This window comes from Aedes aegypti, chromosome 1 (assembly GCF_002204515.2).
Source record: "Aedes aegypti strain LVP_AGWG chromosome 1, AaegL5.0 Primary Assembly, whole genome shotgun sequence".
Lineage (NCBI taxonomy): Eukaryota > Metazoa > Arthropoda > Insecta > Diptera > Culicidae > Aedes > Aedes aegypti.
In genome coordinates, this window is record NC_035107.1 from 204,047,657 (window position 1) to 204,063,808 (window position 16,152).

The following is a 16,152-nucleotide window of genomic DNA, read 5'->3' on the forward strand; positions in this document are numbered from 1 at the left end:
TTTTTACCTGAAGGTTTTAAATAAAAAGGTTTTTGGTTCATGTGGGAATCTTAAAAGTTGGCTTTTATGAGCATTAGGAGAAATCTTCCATTTTCGCTAGTACCGTCGATGGGGGTGACAATGGGTCTGGGGGGTGAGATTGGGTCAAAAGGAAAAATATTATTTATGAAATATTTCAGCTAATAACGGTGATATTACTTAATATAATATATATATAAATTAATAATTCATATGTTAGGGAACATATTATTACACGTAATTCATCACAATATACATTTTTAGAAATAGTAGTTTTTGTTTACTATATCAATAAACTTGTATGTTGAAATTAGATAAAATTTACAACATTAAATTTATCCTGTGCAAACTATCACGCATGTACTTTCACCTCTATCGTTATATTAGTAGAAGGTTTTAAGTCTTTTCATTACACTTCACGCGTATTTTCCGGAATCTATTTAATTTTTCAACAAAAATTTTATTTTTTTCGGTAGGATGTCTAAAACATCAAAAATGGGGGTGAGATTGGGTCAAGCAAGAACGACAGTAAATGAAATCGCAAGTCCATTTTTTTGACATTTTACGGTGCCGGTAGTTTTCTTTTTCATTAAGATGTGTTTATTCTTTCTAAATACAGCATCTCTGAAACATCAAACTAGTCTACTTCAGGATTCCGTACATTGAATAACAATGTACTGTTTCAGTACACCTTCAGATTCCCCATCTGAATAGGCTTCATGGCAATGGGGATGAGACTTCGAAGACATTTCGAGGGAAAAAAATAGAGAATTTATGTAAACTTGACGTGGAATGTTGTGTTTACATATTTTTTCTCATAGATCTTCAATTTTTTGGTATAATCGTACTTTTAAGTGGGTTTATCATACTTGTGATACATCTTAGATATCTTTTCATCTTGTTTGCATCGTATTTCATCAATATTCTTCAGCTGTGAATGGTTTTGCAACCATATTATCAAAAACAAGTTATTTCAATTACAGTGACCCAATGTCACCCCCTCTATGGGGTGAGATTGGGTCATTTGTCATTCACTTGTGGTGCCGCTGTGACTAAATATTTTTCTTTAATGTTTTGAACAGTTGTTAATGTACCATCAAAGTACATACACACCAAATTTGAAGTTTATTGGAGTTAAATTGCGATAGTTATTCAATAAATAATTCGTACACATCCCTTTTTGACCCATTGTCACCCCCAACGACGGTATGAAGAAAAAATATCCAAACTTTTTTGAAATCTACTATAGATGACCAGCAGTCTTCGTCCTTTGAATTATTCTAACAATGTATGTTGGAGAATTAAAGTTTTTTCTAAATTCTACTATCAAGCTTTCATGCCAAGCAATGCTTTTTCTTTGTCTAGAAGAACAAGACCAGTAGAATAGCCTTCAGGTTCGTTGGAACGAATCAAATTTGTTACACGTTGAAGTTGATGAATGGTCGAATGTCATTGTCGGAATCCGAACCGTTCATTGACTGAAATTGAATTTCGTTGATGCGAACCATCATTCAGTTCAAAATGACCTTTTTAAAAAGTTTGCTGATGGAGGAAAGCAAACTGATTGGACGATAGCTGGACAACCTTGGCATTTTTCCATTTGTCAGGAATAGGATTTCAAGAACCATTTATTTAATATATGAATGAAAAGCTACTCTCTGGAAGTTTCTTGATTTGTACGTAGAAAAATCTATCATTGCCAGGGGCTTTCATATTTTTTTTTTTTATTTTTTCAAATAATAGTTCTCACTTTTCCAAACAAGTCTCCCATGAATTTTCGAGAACGTTGTCTTGATTGAAAATGCTTTCGAAATCCTGAGTAGATTTTCAATTGGAATAGTGAGTCATAAATTGAAATTATGCGCGCTTTCAAACTGTTCTCTAAGTTTTTTTTTCGCAATTAGTAATAATTTGTTTTCGTCTTTCAATGCTGGAATTGGTTTCTGAGATTTTTTTTTTAATTTCCAGAATTTCTAAAAGGACTTAGAGCCAGGGTTCAATTGAGACATTTTATATTCAAAATGTTTGTTTCCTAATAGAGAAATCCGTTTTTTAATTTATTTTTGCAGATCTTGCATCGCGAGTGCGTTGATTTTTTTTATATCTTCATTAGTATCATTCCAAACATTACATTAATTTCTTATACCTAGGTGTTCTGTGTTATTAGACAACACTAGTATCCTAATTTGGTAAAACAAATTTAAGATTTTATTAACATTTCGTAACAACATATTTCATTTCATTTGCAGTAGCAGTTCAGATTTTTTACAGGTAAGTTGATTTCACCTGCTTATAAGGGTCCGTCCATAAATGACGTAGCATTTTTTCGCTGATTTTTTACACCCCCCTCCCCCCTCGTAGCATTTCGTCACAAATGCTGGTACTCCCCCCTGGAAAATACGTAGCATATCAAGCAGCCCCCCTCCCCCCCTATATTTTTTTTATTTGTTTTCCTTAGCGACTGGGTTAAAACAAAAAAATGGAATTGAGAAGTTCAATACAAAGTTTTATAAGAATTACTGACTGAAATGAAAGGATAATCTATTCTAACAGTTTGATATACAGTAGCGCTCAAAAGTAATTTGGAAAAGTTTTAAATAAACATTTTCCTTGGATTTGGTGTCCAGTTCCTTATAGACTAAATTATATTACTATTGCTTCTTACCATATTCTTACCATAAAAAATTAGTTTACTATAAAATATGTGAAAAAAAAATTGATTGGATTGATGAAGCTCGTTACTGTCGAGTTAGGGTCCATATACCGTTTTGATTCATATTACGGACACTTAAGGACTCAATGGAGTATAACCCAGCATAGAGCATACAAAATAAATCATTCTGTATGATTCCTTAGCGCTATCGAGCGTAGGAAGCCCTTTACTTTCGAACGGTGGTTAAAGAATACGCTTCCGCAACTTGAATGATTTTAAATAAATCGAAATGTGTGGCCTTTTCATGATTCTTATTCCGGACGCATCCTCACTTTTGCCAGACACTTTGAATCGAATTCCGGGCAGCTCATGATAATCATTAATGGAACAGTCAAATCATCAATTGAAATAGTCAAACCACTAAAGAGACATCTAAGGTAGTTGGGCATTATACATTTTCAAAGATATTTATGGAAAAAGCTTACTAAAACGAGCCTCGAAAATGAGAACTTTTGAACGGCAAAAATTGAAACATTTCGTGTGAAATGTTTCCCATACAAAGTGGAGTGTCTGGAATTTGAAGCTGTCCGTAATATGAATCAAAACGGTATTGAACAAAAATTTCGTTATATTAGAGGATTGTTTTTTTTTTTAATTATTCGTTGTTAGGAAATAGATTTCAATGAAGATGAACAAGAAAATATATTAATTTGAAATTAATCATCGTTAATATTATCCAATTTCAAATCATTTTAGCAAACAGTGGCCAGATACATAAAAGGTTACAGTTGAAATATTTGGAATGTTTAGTCAATTTTAGCGATTATTATACAAATACAATAATCTCTATTAATATTTCAACTGATTTTCATTATCGTTTCCATACTGAAATGTTCTTACACAACCTATAATGAAACCATTAAATAATAAAAATTCTTCAAATTACCGAGTTATTAACAAAATTTAATGATAGGGCCATTTTGTTAACACTCGAATCTATTATCCTCATTAATAATCAGGCTATTCCATCAAGAGCATTGATATGTCAAAACAAATGATGAGTTGATTGGGTGGAGATCTCCTGCAACATTGAAGGCATAATTCACGGAATAAATATCTTGCTTTAAATATAATATTTGCCAAGAAGAGTATATTTTATTTTCTTGAAGAAATAAAGCCCCAAAAGAAAATATGGATAAACTTAAAACGTCTGACTTTATGTCATGTTAACAAATGGCAAAAAAAATGTACTCCAAGTAGTTAGGACATTGATTTTTAATCAATTCATTAAACTTATTTTGTTTATTTATAAATTTATTAATTTGGACACGAATATAATATAATATTCACATAATTATTTAAAGCTTCAAAACATCTGTTTGATTGCATTTATCAAGAAAATCTAAAGTTTCATAGATATTTTTTCAATCTTGTCATATGAATGTTTTGAAGTTTATAAGTAAAAAAAAAAGTTTCATAAAAAATAATTGTATGCAATTTTTTTCAGCGCCTTTTTTACGGAATTGGTTCAAAATGCTACGTCCACTAGCTAGGACCCCTCCCTCCCCCTCGTCACACTTCGTCACAAATTCGTAAATACCCCCCTCCCCCCTAAAAAGCTACGTCATTTATGGACGACCCCTAAGAGAAAAAAAACGCTTTGAAAATACATAACCTAACTTAACCTAAACATATAACGCATTAATCGTGGCAATAGAAGATTGGAACGATTTTTGCCTGTAATTATTAATTATTTTATTTGACATTCGTTCCAATGTTTCAACATTGGATATTCTATGTAACTCATTGGTTTTATGCCCAGCCAGGGGAAAACCCAAAGTAAAGGGCGGAAGCAGCGAAGTACAATAATCGAACCTTAGCAAGATTTCCTTTAAGTTAAATAATGAATTTAAACACTTGTTAATACTTTGTTAGCCGAATGCCAAAAGAGAACTCTCTGAAGGCCTGTTTATTCTTTTATACCCTTAGCATATTGTTACAAACGTTATGTAACACTTCATCAGTTGAATCGTATTTGTATTGGTGTTTGATAATAGTATACATTTTATAGCAACTATACACTGTATAAAATACCTAACTAATGGATCATTGAAGGTAGTTTTTGCAAGTGCTCACCGCATCAAAACAAAGGCGCCACTGTATATGGGATTTAACATTGTGACAGCATTGCTGTTCTGTCAAACACACAAGACTACGGTGGCGCTATCTATGCTTTTCATAGCGGCCGTTTTGGTTATTTTAATGATCCATTCAGAACACAACAACTCCTCCACCTTTTAGTTGTTTCATATCCGAACTCGAAAGAACTAAAAGTAATCTGAGTTTATATCATAGTCTATTAAAATTCGATAGGAAAATTTTCCTTACATGCAAATTCATTTGAAAGTATTTCTTTACTTATGATATATAAATGCATCGTCTTTCTTTTCTTTCCTTACTCTCTTCGAACGCCTTGGTGGCTGTTCCACCCAATCGACAGGCTTTTTTCTTTTACCAGAAGACTTTTCTTCTTGGTGATATCTATCACTATAGCCTTCATTCACTGTATAGCCTATGGAATCAGAAACAGGATCATTCGTTACACCAGCCGGTTTTTGCTTGGATACTATGACGTTCGGACGTATCTGTGACCCCTGACGATCGGTAACTCCTGTTGTCCTAATCTGTGCCCTGTGGGCCGTGGCCACGACGCTTCCAATCATAACCTGGAATAATTTTTTTAGATATTTGTTTTAAGTAAGTTTTGTTTCGATTTCATTGATCAGTTTTATCGATTACGTACAGCAGCAAAATAGCAAAAAGGAAAATTCCAATAAGAATGCTGTCGCCTTATGCAAAAATTAACAAAATGACTCACCGCTTTCTGCTTACTCACTCGTCTATCGGTCGATGAACTAACCCGAGTGCAACGACCCCGTTTCTCGAGGTTAGGCTGTCTTGGTGGAACTCCGTTTATCCGTTGAATGACGTAGGAATTCGTCTGGTGTTCAAGGATCGCGGGGGCGAGTCGTGGGGTCGTTTTTCCTGCACAAACTTGCTCTACGGTTTCTGCGTGGGGCACAAAACCTTGGATGGAACGAATGACGACGAAAAATCACAGGATCAACACCACCAGAAAAACTAGATAATTATACAAAAAACACTCTTAAAACAAAGCCTTTGATTTTTCTTCAACTGCACGTCGTACTAGAACAATGGCACTTTTATTAAGGCAATATACACGGAAAAAAATCCGTTGCCGGAATCATGAACAAAAAGTCATGAAATCATAAAATTTAATGTTTCATGATATCATGACTACAAGTCATGAAACCATGGCTATTAATCAAGAATTTTTGTGCTCAGGGCGTTACATAAATCCAACTGTCACTTTTTTCATTTAAGCCAACACGTATTTTTCAATCGGTACTGTTTTTTTTAAGTGAAATTATGAATAAGTTTTGTTTACGGAAGAAGTTAATTTGAATACCATGCTCGTCGGAACTTTGTCATCTTATCGATGACATTACCGATAACCCAATTAAACTGCCGCCACTATTAGATGTGCGAAAATGTACTTGCCAGCTTTCACACGGATTATTCCATACCGGGCAATGATTGACGAAGGTTTTGCTTGACAAATTCGTCGGTGATTTTCAATATTCGGATGTGATGCATTCTCCACATCTTACAATAGAGCAGCTCACACAAAATTTCGGCAGCCGGCTGATCTTTACCACTCTACACGCCTGCAGAGTCGTTCAGGATTCTTCCATCGCCAATACAATCCAGCAGCATTTTGCAGCCAAGGGACGATGTGCCAATTCATTTGAACTGACATTTTGCGTGCAAACATAACCGCGTTCCTGCCCAAGATGTGGCACTTGTTGACTCTTCTCACAATTTATTCCGAAACTACTGGCACAAAATACATCTTCATGTTATTTGTTTACCTATGACAAATATACTGGGATCATAATTGACATTTGTATCTTTTCATGAAATTAGTTCATGATTTCATGATCCTGCTGCATGATTCCATGACTCAAATTTCCACTTTTCATCGCCAAAACTGGAATCATAAATGACAGGTATCTAAATCCATGAATAGTGTTCATGTTTTCATGAATTTTATTCATGGTTCCAGCATACATAGTTTATGATTTGATGATTTGAATTTACACTTTGGAAACGTAACGTACAGCTGGCGTTACGGTAAAAAGATTCATGATTTCATGACTTTTGGTCATGGTGTATTTTCATAACATGAAAATACACCTTCCTCCCAAAATCATGACCTTTTCTGCTTGTTTTGAGTGCCGCATTTTTACCCGTGTATGAATGATGATTTCAACACCCCCACATGCCCCATCAAGCCGATCATTACGATAAAAAAAAAATTAGGATCTCTTTTGAGTTTAGATTCAGGTTTCAAACACGTTTCAGTTATAACTGCTATATGCACGTTATTAGCTGTAAGAAAATTAAACAGCTCGTCCTCTTTACCATTCAGATAACGAGCATTCCAATTGAAAATATTTACTTACTTATTTGGCTTTACATCAATTATCTTGATAAAGCCTCGCCAACAATAATTCGCCAATTCACTCGGTTCATGGCCGCTTCTCTCCATCCTCGACTGTGACCCACACTCTCCAGGTCCTGGTGCACCTGGTCAATCCACCTAGCTCGCTGCGCCCCACGCCTTCTTGTTCCGACCGGATTCGTAGCGAAAACCATCTTTACAGGGTTGTTGTCCGGCATTCTTGCAACACGCCCTGCCCAGCGTATCCTTCCAGCTTTAGCTACCTTCACGATACTGGGTTCGCCGTAGAGTTGAGCGAGCTCGTGGTTCATCCTTCGCCGCCACACGCCATTCTCCTGTACGCTGCCGAAGATCGTCCTTAGCAATCGGCGTTCGAAAAATATTTAAATTATTATTTGAATCCGTTTGAAAAACGTAATCCAATAGCAATTTGATTTGTAAATTTTACACCAACTTGGACTGCAGTCATAGTGTGGCTTTGAACATTGCATCAATCATTAGATTCAATTGTTCAGTTAGAAAATTACAATCAGAGGCAGAGATATCACTTGAAGTGGGTACATTATCTGATGATCTCTCATTAGAATTTCCGGTAGACGAAGAAGCGGAGTAGGAGTTACCTCCCAGTCAACACAAACTCGTATACAATAGCGCATAAGAGTACAAAAGTGGAGGCGATATACGTACATGCGCTATTAGGCTGCATGCAAAATGTACGTATATCGCCTCCACATTTGTACTCATATATCCTATCATATACGATCGTGTGTTTACTGGGCTGTGGCGGTAGTGTTTTTTTCCATTTGATTTGAAACAAGTAGAATGGGTACTCATAGTACGAATAGGGGACGAGTTCAAATTACCTGCTACGATATCGGCAAAGGATTTTCCATGGGTAGATACATTCGAAATTGAAAGATTCGAAAGAACCTGACGGATTGAAATCAGTTTGTGAATGAGCATGATTATGATATTCCTGATTGGTATGATTCATGATCAAGCGATCGTTAACTGAAAATGAGCATTGTTCGATACTCTACCAGGTAAATTCCAGAAACGACCGTTATCGTAACGGATATTATCTTTCATCCGCCTGGCACGAGCCTCAAAGACTCTCTTGCGCGAAGGGAAAGACCAAAAATATGACTTATGATTGCCATTGCAATTGGCGCATAAGAATTTATCGGTATCTTCCTTCACTGGACAGACGTCATTGGCATGAGAAGAACCTCCGCAAATCATGCATTTAGCATCCATGCGCCAATTTTTTGTACCATGATCCCACTTTTGGCACTGACGGCACTGAGTGGGGTTCTGGTAATTTCCTCCAGGTTTCTGAAAATGTTCCCATGTCACACGGACATCGAACAAAAGTTTTGCTTGTTCTAAAGCTCAAATAATATTAAATTTAGGGTAGATGTACCAATAGTGGAGGTACTAAGCACTATTGAACTTCATTTAACCGCCTTAATTCAAGAAGCGCAATTAATGTACATGTTGGTGTTGTAACGGGAAGTAACGACCATTGGCTTAATGAGAAAAAATATTTCATCGCAGTAATCCACGGCATGTCAGTGAAAAATAATACCTCCACTATTGGTACACTGTTCCTTTAGTTGCGGTATATTTTTAATTTGTGTTCCTATAGTTGTGGTATCCGTGGTTTTCTTATGGGATCCTCCACTATAGGAACACTTTACCGCAACTATTGGTACAAGCAATAACAGTTTTAGCAATTTTAGTGGTATTTCATCAGTTTTAAAGCAATTTGAACGCTCTTTTAAACTATTTCGTGTATCAACAAGCCAATACGTCGATTGGCAGTGTCGGTTCTGTAGCTAGTTAAATGAAATCAGTGAAAACGGCACTACCGCAACTATAGGAACACCCACAACTAAGGAAACACTTACCCTAGTTCATTTTTGTTAAAGTTTTGTTCTTTTTTCATAATGATTACTTGGACTGGGGAAAATCCAAGTAAATCATTTATTCCATTTTTGATCTCTGCTAGTGACTTATAGTCACTTGAGAGACCTTTCAAGACGACTTTGAACAAACGTTCAGTTTTGTCTTCTTCTTTCTGGCATTACGTCCCAACTGGGACAGAGCCTGCTGCTCAGCTTAGTGTTCTCATGAGCACTTCCACAGTTATTAACTGAGAGCTTACTGTGCCAATGACCATTTTTGTATGCGTATATCGTGTGGCAGGTACGAAGATACTCTATGCCCTGGGAAGTCGAGAAAATTTCCAACCCGAAAAGATCCTCGACCGGTGGGATTCGAACCCACGACCCTCAGCTTGGTCTTGCTGAATAGCTACGCGTTCACCGCTACGGCTACCTGGGCCCCGTTCAATTTTGTCGTTATAAGTAAAAAATTGTGCTTCTTCTCTTCAAGATGTTTGAGAAGAAGTTTGCGATCTTTAATAGTTTTCGGCAAAACGCGACAGTCTCCTAATGGAGTTCAAGATCTCCTGCCTAAATCCCCCAAATTCGGAACAACTGACCACGATAGGCGGCACTCTTTGCTTCCTCACTTGAATCAAAGAGCCTGGGTAAAGGCTGCTTCGATTTGGTATTCGGAAAATTTGTCTAGAGCATCGAACTGATTGCTCATTTCGATACAATTATTAACATTATTCATTTCACCCTTGGAAGAAAGTTCGCATTCTGGAGAAACGTCCTTTCTCCCATTCTTGCCACGTTTAGTGACAGTTTTAAATCCCACTTTTTTGGAAGGAAGTTGTGAATTCAGAGATTCACTATGCAACAATGTTTAGCTAAAAAACGAACGTGACCTCCTAAGAGGTTTTTTTTTCAAGACGGTGTACAAGAAGGATTACCACCGCTAGCTTTCGCCAACGGGTCCAACGAAAAATCGAAGGCACGCGCCCAAACAAGGATCGTCAAGGGATGAATAGTAGAAAAATAGTACTGAAATGTACTGCTTTAGTAGCACTGAAAAGTACCGTTTTTAATTTTATCACTGAAAAGTACTGTTTTTGTAGCACTGAAAAGTACTGTTTTATTGCTTTAGGTAGTTTTTGAAAAACTTCCAAGAGCAGAGAAAATTCGTGTACGCACAGCACGAAGGTACGATGCACACTGAAATACGGTGTTTTATTTCACCGAACTGTTCAGCTGTTGAGATTACGGTGAAATTCACCGTAGTGTGTTTGGTGTGTAAAGCGTGTCTAAAAACAATTTTCAGTATGGACAAGGTTTTACGTTTGTTCTACAAAAACAAATAGTAACATGTTCTTATTATCTTTTCAATCTAAAAACTTCAGAAATTTGGTCAATATAACATTGAAAAAAAAAAAAAAATGTTGCGACATCTACGACTTTACACGGTTCGATGTTGTTTTTTGCACGAATCCGCCACTAAGCTACTATACGAAAAAGGGATTTCAATGTTAACAGTTTTGCTGTCACATTTGATTGCAACTGCTTCACTGTCATCTGCTTACCAGCAATTTATATCTGTTCCCGACGTCTCGGAGACAAATTTGTCAAATGATTCATAAATTTGAATGTGAATAAGAAACATTTAAAAGTTCACGAAAAATGTATACAAAGTAAAGTTCGCTTGCAGCACCATTGTTTATTTTTGAGATTTTTTTTTGTACAATATCTCTCATACACTAACATTTCCCAGTAACAACGATTTGTTCTAGATAAGGGGACATGGGGCAAGAGTGACACCCGGGGAAAAAGTGCCACTTATAATTTCACGTAGTTCAAATCATTTTTTTGATAAGAATACATTGAGTACTAATTGAGGGTTGTGTAAATATTACAGTTAAAAATGTTTAGCACAAAAAATAGAAAAATGTCTTTAACTCACCAACGCGAAAAATGCGAAATATTATAAGAATGTAAAACTGGAAATCAAAACATATTAATTTTTCCGCACAGTATTGATGATTTACAATTGTTTAAAATAGCTGTGAGGATTTTTTTTCGAAAAAGTTCTTTTGACATTAAGTTTTACATATATAAAAACAGTATGTCTTATGGGGTGGTTGGTAAATGGCTGGGCATGGCGCACCATTGGTACCTCGCGTACCTACAGGAATAAAATAGACCCCCTTGTGTGGTCTTTAGCCTCTTGCCCAGCAACTCCTATCCCTACCTCCTCGTGGTACTGGCCGGGGTACGAGTAACCTTGGGGATGATCGGGTAACCAAACCCCGGTGGGAACTTTGGTCGTATGCTGACAGGGAAGGGGGGGTTTACTTTTTCTCTTGCTTCTGCAAACCTTGAGCGTCTGTACTCCATGTTAGGAGCGGCTCGCAACAGCGTCTGTTCCCCATGTCAGGGACGGCTGATCATCGTCCGAGTGCCAGAGAAGGACTCTAAGCTAAACTGCGCACTATGGCCCTCCGAACATTTAGGGGGAATGGTCCTCCGGAAATCTAGGGGGTTGGTGTAAGGCCCTGCAAGCTAGCCGTAAAAACACATCAGCACAGGAACGTCAACGAGAGAATACGGACCGGAACAATCGGCAAAGACCACAGCGACGAAAATGGACTAGCGATTGGAAACTCGGTACGTGGAAGCGCAAATCTCTCAACTTCATCGGAAACACACGCATACTCTCCGATGTACTGAAGATCCGCGGTTTCGACATCGTAGCGCTGCAGGAGGTGTGCTGGACAGGTTCGATGGTGCGAACGTTTAGAGGTAATCATACCATCTACCAGAGCCGCGGCAACACACGTGAGCTGGGAACAGCTTTTATAGTGATGGGTGATATGCAAAGGCGCGTGATCGGGTGGTGGCCGATCAACGAAAGAATGTGCAAGTTGAGGCTCAAAGGCCGGTTCTTCAACTTCAGCATCATAAACGAGCATAGCCCTTACTCCAGAAGCACTGATGATGATAAGGACGCATTTTACGCGCAGCTCGAACGCGAGTACGACCGCTGCCCAAGCCACGACGTCAAGATCATCATAGGAGATTTGAACGCTCAGGTTGGCCAGGAGGAGGAGTTTAGACCGACGATTGGAAAATTCAGCGCCCACCGGCTGACGAACGAGAACGGCCTACGACGGATAGATTTTGCCACCTACAAGAACATGGCCATTCGCAGCACCTACTTCTAGCACAGCCTCCCGTATCGATTCACCTGGAGATCACCATTGCAGACGGAATCACAAATGGACCACGTTTTGATCGATGGACGGCACTTCTCCGATATTACCGACGTCAGAACCTATCGTGGCGCTAACATCGACTCTGATCACTATCTAGTGATGGTGAAACTGCGCCAAAAACTATCCGTCATCAACAATGTACGGTATCGACGCCCGCCTCGGTATAACCTAGCGCGACTGGCCCAACCGAACGTCGCTGCCGCATACGCGCAGCATCTCGAGGTAGCGTTGCCGGAAGAGGGCGAGCTTGACGAAGCCCCTCTTGAGGACTGCTGGAGCAACATAAAAGCAGCCATCAACAACGCAGCCGAGAGCATCGTCGGGTACGTGGAAAGGAGGACATGTAACGATTGGTTCGACGAAGAATGCAGGCAGGTTTTGGAGGAGAAGGATGCAGCGCGGGCTGCAATGCTGCAGCAAGGAACGCGACAAAACGTGGAGCGATATAAAAGAAAACGGAAGCAGCAAACCCGACTATTCCGGGACAAAAAGCGCCGCCTGGAAGAAGCGGAATGTGAAGAAATGGAACAGCTGCATCGTTCTCAAGAAACGCGAAAGTTCTACGAGAAGCTCAACGCATCCCGAAAAGGCTTCGTGCCGCGAGCCGAAATGTGTAGGGATAAGGACGGAAGCATCTTGACGGACGAACGTGAGGTGATTGAAAGGTGGAAGCAGCACTACGATGAACACCTGAATGGCACGGAGAACACAGGCGACGAGGGTCACGACAGCGGAGGAAGTGACTACGTCAGCACGGCGGATGAAGGAAACCAACCTGCCCCCACATTGAGGGAAGTTAAGGATGCCATCAGCCAGCTCAAGAATAATAAGGCCGCTGGTAAAGATGGTATTGGAGCTGAACTCATCAAAATGGGCCCGGAGAGGTTGGCCGCCTGTCTGCACCGGCTGATTGTCAAAATCTGGGAAACCGAACAGCTGCCGGAGGAGTGGAAGCAAGGGGTCATATGCCCCATCTACAAGAAGGGCGACAAGCTGGAATGTGAAAACTATCGTGCGATCACTATCCTGAATGCCGCCTACAAAGTGCTATCCCAGATTATCTTCCGTCGTCTATCACCAATAACAAATGAGTTTGTGGGAAGTTATCAAGCTGGTTTCATCAACGGCCGCTCGACAACGGACCAAATCTTCACTGTACGGCAAATCCTCCAGAAATGCCGTGAATACCAAGTCCCAACGCATCACCTGTTCATCGATTTCAAAGCGGCTTATGATAGCATCGACCGCGAAGAGCTATGGAAAATCATGGACGAGTACAGCTTTCCCGGGAAGCTCACAAGACTAATAAGAGCAACGATGGACGGTGTGCAGAATAGCGTGAAGATTTCGGGCGAACATTCCAGTTCGTTCGAATCCCGCCGGGGACTTCGACAGGGTGATGGACTTTCATGCCTGCTGTTCAACATCGCGCTAGAAGGTGTCATGCGGAGAGCCGGGTTCAATAACCGAGGTACGATTTTCACAAGATCCAGCCAATTTGTTTGCTTCGCGGATGATATGGATGTTGTCGGCAGAATATTTGGAACGGTGACAGACCTCTACACCCGCCTGAAACGTGAAGCACCAAAAGTCGGCCTGGTGGTGAATGCGTCAAAAACAAAGTACATGCTGATAGGCGGAACCGAGCGCGACAGAGCCCGCCTGGGAAGCAGTGTTACGATAGACGGGGATACTTTTGAGGTGGTTGATGAGTTCGTCTACCTCGGATCCTTGTTAACGGCTGATAACAACGTTAGTCGTGAAATACGCAGACGCATCATTAGTGGAAGTCGCGCCTACTATGGGCTCCAGAAGAAGCTGCGGTCGAGAAAGATTCACCCCCGCACCAAATGTACCATGTACAAAATGCTTATAAGACCGGTGGTCCTCTATGGACATGAAGCATGGACCATGCTGGAAGAGGACCTGCAAGCACTTGGAGTATTCGAACGAAGTGCTTAGAACGATCTTTGGCGGAGTGCAGGAGAACGGTGTGTGGCGGCGGAGAATGAACCACGAGGTCGCTAGGCTCTACGGCGAACCCAGTATCCAGAAGGTGGCGAAAGCCGGAAGGGTGCGCTGGGCAGGGCATGTTGCAAGACTACCGGACAACAATCCTGCAAAGATGGTGTTCGCGTCGAATCCGGTTGGTACAAGAAGGCAGGGAGCACATCGAGCGAGGTGGCTTGATCAGGTGCTGCAAGATCTGGAGAACGTGGGACAAAATCGAAGTTAGAGAGACACAGAGACACAGGACCGAGTAAATTGGCGTAACATCGTTAACGAAGTTTTATCAAATTAATTGATGTAACATCAACTAAATAAAATAAATAATGTCTTATGGGGCAAGAGGGAAACTGCAATTTTCTCATATAAATTCAAATGAACTTTTATTTTTCTTGTTTAATATTGCATTAAATCAATGTTTCTTACTAATTAAAATCAAAACAAACCATCTTGGACATTCAAAATGGTTTCTGACAATTTTCACTATCATTGTTACAGTCAAATAAGATGAGAACTAGATTAATTTAGTAAAATTACTGTTTAACTATAAGTCAACTTTTATCCCTCAGTTTTTATCTTTACTTACTCTAGAATGTATCGTATAGACGGGGAAATAATAATATACAAAATTTGTGGCATTTTGCTCTGGTGGTCTTCTTGCCCCATACGAGTGACACTCTTGCCCCGTGCCTCGTCGAAAAACCTCATAAGAAGGGAAATTTCCAAAAATCTAAAGTCAACATGTTTTTCTTATATTTTTGAAATCTATCGATAACATCATTTAGAACAAGAGGTGAGCTTGCCCCTACCCTGGAACAATCTTCAAAAATTGTTATAACCAACCGTGATTTGAACCTATATATCTTAAGGTGTCCTTCTTGCCCCAGCCCCCTAATTGATCACAAAATATCGCAGCTTGTTATAAAATATGAAGCGATTTTGGTTTTCTAATTAACAATACCACTATAAATGGATCAAGCCAGTTTTGCTAATCCTAAAACATGCTTCAATGAATTTCAATATCGGGAGAGGGCAAAAAAAAAACAGTATTTCAAAATTACATATTGCTATTGCCTGTCAACCAAAGATCATCCAGAAATTTATATTGAAAATGCAATTAACGCGTTTAGTACCATAAGTGCATGTTTGATACTAAAAACTAGTTTTAACTATTTTGTAATTTCTACTCCATTTTTTCGGAGGGGGGAGGCAAGCCTATTTCCCAATGTAGGCCTCCCATCGCACGACAATTTGCGCGATGCATTTCACCTCGCGAAGTGCTTCCATGTGGGAGTGCCCCTTGGGAAAGGACACTAAGTAGAAATGCTCGTCCAAATCAGCACATTCATCCTTCCTCCGGATTACTTGCACTGACTGAGCAACAAGGTTATGTTGCTGCTGCAAGCATGTGATCAGGGCTGCTGGCTAGATGATTGGGAGACCACGAAGTATGGCCTGATATGGTCGTTCGCTTGGCTTGTAGTGGGTGTAGTACTCCAGACCGCTCTTTTGCAGGTGGCTTGCACCTTGTTGTACTCGTCGGGTGAAGAGCAGGTGATTTTCGTTCCAAATCTGGTAATCTTGCACACCGGCTTAGCGTCACAAGATTTTATTTTGCTGGTTAGGCTGTAAAACTAAATATATTTTTAAACAATTCGAAAGACAATTTTTCAGTGAGATCAGAAATCCTGGGAATGATTTTCCGTGGGAATCCTAGTACAAACTCAGTGAAACTGGTTATGGTGTTCTTGAAGAAAGCACTGAAAAGTA